We start from the raw sequence: 4,168 nt of genomic DNA, 5'->3' as shown, positions 1-4,168 counted from the left end.
AGGGCAACAGAGAGCAAACGAGAAATACAGAAGACCCCATATATTTTCAAAACAAAAGCACAAAATAGGAATTAAAGAAAAACATGGATCAAAGTGAAAGTGAAAAGTAAACAGAACCAAAATTGTGACACTCCGGTCAAGATGACCCATACTTTTCTCTGTAGACTGCATTTCATCTGGATCTTGCTGGCACTCTGACCTATAAAAACAAATTGAGCTAATATGGAAAATGTAGGTTAAACTTTGCTGGGACATGTTTAGCCTGAGCTGCTGCTGTATTTTACACATTTCTTAAAGCTAAGATTTAATTTCTACATAAATGTTTCCCTTTTCTTTAAAAAAACATTCATCTAAGACTCGGAATATGCTGTCAGTGAACTCTAAATCCCCCACAAAAAAAGTATAACATAAAGCAAGACGAAAGGTTTATTTGTATATACTTAGATGAATTTTGCAAGGCAATATTCTTGGATCATCAGCAATTCCCCTTAACCCTCCTCTAACATTCTACCTTTCATTTTACAAGGTTTACCTTAGATATAGAAGGGATCTTTGAGTGGATAAACAGGGAGAGAACAATAACCTGATGTGGATATGGGTAAATGCTGTAGGGGAAAATACTCAAGAGTTCACATCAAAAAAGCAGCTCTTTAGGACCATTTGCCTCTCGCAGTTTAACAAGATATAGACACAGATAAAGATTTACTAAAATAAAGACAATATAGAAATAAGTAAATGCAGAATACCTCCCAGTGAGGTACATTATATCCTCTTCTCAATGATTTTACTTCTAGAAAATCCGCTGAGCTTGTATCTATGTTGGTGTCTGCAAATCATTCAGGTATTAAGAAGCAGTTTATTCTCTATAAAGTATTTTACATTTCTCTTTGTTTTATATTATCAACCCAAATGCCTAATCAGTTACTGCAAATTATTGCAGATGCAGATGTGTGTATTGCTCCAAACCTTCAGAGTGGAACATATCATACATATACATAAACAGATTTGATCTAAATACAGAATATTTGTAACTTTTTGTAACTTTTAAATCTGCTAAAATCTATTTTATGATATTTAAAGCTGAGAAGGAGGAGCGTACATGAGCTTGATAGATGTCATTAACAATAACAATTGATCATGTATAAGAATTGTCATGTTACCAAAAGATGGGCTTTGGTTTGGATCTAGCTGTCCGATGCAAAGACACTGCATTTTCTAAATGAAATTGATGTCATGTTCTGCCCTGATAGCTGACCTTAATTGTTCAATTCATTCACCTGCCTAACTCTGCCTGGTTTCTAATCATTCCTCATCCCATCCATTTGCACCTGCTGCATCATATACGGGTCAGCTCAGCTATCAGGGCCAGATCATTGTTTGATGTTTGTTGTATGTTTATTTTGTTAAAGTTATTCCTTGTTTCATGTCTTCATCCCTGGAGGCCAGTGGGTTGAGAGGGTTTTCTTGTCATCTCCTGATCGTGTCTTGGCTCTTTCCCGCTGGGTGCTGGTTCCTAGTGTTAAAGGAAGAAAATATTCTAAAATAGTTAACTTTGGTAAAAAGTTGGCTTCTCTCTTCCTTTCCCAGGTCCTCTCGGTGAGCTGCGTGTAGCCACAATGAAAACCAGCATTGCGTGTTGACATCACAGAATTACAGAGTTTAATCCAATATAAGACAATGCATAAACTTAGAAATAAGACAATGCACAAACCTACACCAGAAACTGCAGAACAACAGAGACATACATTCAATTACCTGACATAAATGGAGAGAAGGAAAGAAAGCAAAGACGTACAAAGACATCTTTGGAGAGTTGCAAGAGCAAATCTGAATTGTTACTTCTATGTAGAAAGCTTTATCCTCTTGTATTTAATTTATTCAAATAAGGCTGGCTTTTGCTCCTCCAACCAGGAGCCATCTCTGACACTCAGAAAAACTTAGAGCTTCACCTAATTTACTGCCGGGCCTCCAGGAATTCTAAGGTCATCTGGCTAACATGAGATAAGGTTTCACAGAATCGGTGTGGAATGCGGGGGCCTCTCCCATAAATTCTCATGAACAAACTTAAATTCAGTATTTTGGTTCAAGGAAAGGTTATCTTCACAAACTTGTTCTTTGTTTTAAGAAATATGTTCAAAATGAGAGTGTTCAACATACCTTTTACACATGGCATAAGATTAACTGTATTAAAAACTAAAAATAATCATTTTTCTTCAACACTAGGTAGAGGACTGTTTAAAGTTCTGCAGTTATCCTGGTACCATGTCTTGTCTCTGTCCCTCTCAACCATTTGGCCCACCTGTCTACGTCTGTGTATGTCTGTCTGAGCTCGCTGCTGGACACATGGAGCTGTGAACCTGCCTTCACCCTCTGAGGATTCCTGGAATAATGGATCTGTCTGTTCCTGTTCGGATCGGAACCCCCTGGTCAGGCTACAGACTCCTGGATCCCAGAACTGTCCTGTTCTGAGCTGTTTTCCCTGACCTGGATCGGATTCCTGTCTGCTCACTGAGGTTGCTGCATCAGGTACACTCTGTGCATCTCGTTTGGCAGCCCGTCAGCTGGATCCTGCCTTCCTGGGAGAGGATAGACTGAACTGTTAAACCAGGTAAGTGACTCACACTGATAATCATCATTGCTTTAGCCCTTTTTGGGGTTTATTCCAAATCTTCACACCACTGACTGAAATGCACATTCTCTTCATTGTGGTTTGAACCCTCAAGGTTCTGAAGTTAAGGTTTTTCCATGTAGTCATAAGCCCCCCACTCTTTCAGAAAACAGCTTTTCCTTCATCGCCATTATTGTCCACAGAGAGAAATATCGTCACTTTATTCCAGTCTCTACTCAGTTTATCCCTACCTCAGCCATAGCTTAGATTCACTCAGCAGCCCATGTATTTAACATTTTAGACATTTTGGGTTCAACTCCACGTCCTTGGCAGATAGTGTAATTACATCCAGTGCAAGCTTATCCTCACCTTACAGTAAAGCAGGGTGGTAAAATCTAAAATTTTATTTCTTTCCAATAAAATTTTTAAATTGTGACATTTCAAATTCTGAATAGGTTCAAAAGGCATGCACGCATTAGCAAGGCACTGCAACTGAAGGTTCAAACATGGATAAATGCTATGTGATTGTCGGTGTTGCACCTGGTTGTTAGAGACGGAAACTTGGCAACAATAACAAAATTGATGCTTGAAATAATGGAAAGAATAACTTCTAAAAAGACCAACCAAAACAAAGAATAGCTATTCATAGTCAGCTGAGTGTAACAAATATGAGGGCTGGGATGAAAAATAAGCCATGAAGGTTCAAGAAAGAAAACTGAAAGAAATAACTAAGGGATGGAAATAACTGATGTGATAAACACCATCATGAGTCACTGCAAAAAAATAACAGGAAACTTGCTAAAGGAAACTGGATTCCTGTCCATCACAGCCAAATTTTAATTACAGCAAAGGAAAGCTAAGTTCTTCTAACTTGGATAAAACCACCTATGGGTGTTAGATATAATTTAGAATTTATTTAATGATTGGCACAACTTATTCAGTCAGAAAAAAAGCTATTTAATTAAATAGTAAAACTGATTTAGTCAATAAGGTCTAAAATGGAAAAAGTTGCTATCTTTAATGTTTTCTTTTTTTTTAAACAAATAATTGCCAATTATTGGATTCGTTATACCGTAATTGATCTTTGAAGATATGGCTTACCAGAAAAAAATTCACATTCATTCTTTATTTTTCTTTTTATATTTCTTAAATTTTGCATTTCCTCTCTTTCTGATTATTTTGTTTCTGACCTCCATTTTGGTAATTTTCATTAAAGAGGACAGAATATGACGGCCTGTTAAGGCAACATTACTCTAAGCAACCTCCTGCTGGTTGATTCAGTTCAAAATCAATACAAAAGGGAAATACGATAGGGTTGTTTCTGTTGTTATACCTACAGTGATTGGAGTAACAGTGTTGAAAGTAACGGCGTTACTAACACCGCTACCTTTTGTTAGTAACGAGCAGAGATGGGAAGTAACAAAGTACAAATACTTCGTTACTGTACTCAAGTAGATTTTTCTGATATTTTTACTTTACTTTACTACTTATTTTTATGGTGACTTTTTACTTCTACTCCTACCACACTACAAATTACTTTCCCATAGCTCCAGATGTGAC

Source organism: Cyprinodon variegatus, unplaced genomic scaffold (genome assembly GCF_000732505.1).
Source record: "Cyprinodon variegatus isolate N-32 unplaced genomic scaffold, C_variegatus-1.0 Scaffold342, whole genome shotgun sequence".
Taxonomy (NCBI): Eukaryota; Metazoa; Chordata; class Actinopteri; order Cyprinodontiformes; family Cyprinodontidae; genus Cyprinodon; species Cyprinodon variegatus.
This window is presented reverse-complemented; position numbering follows the sequence as displayed.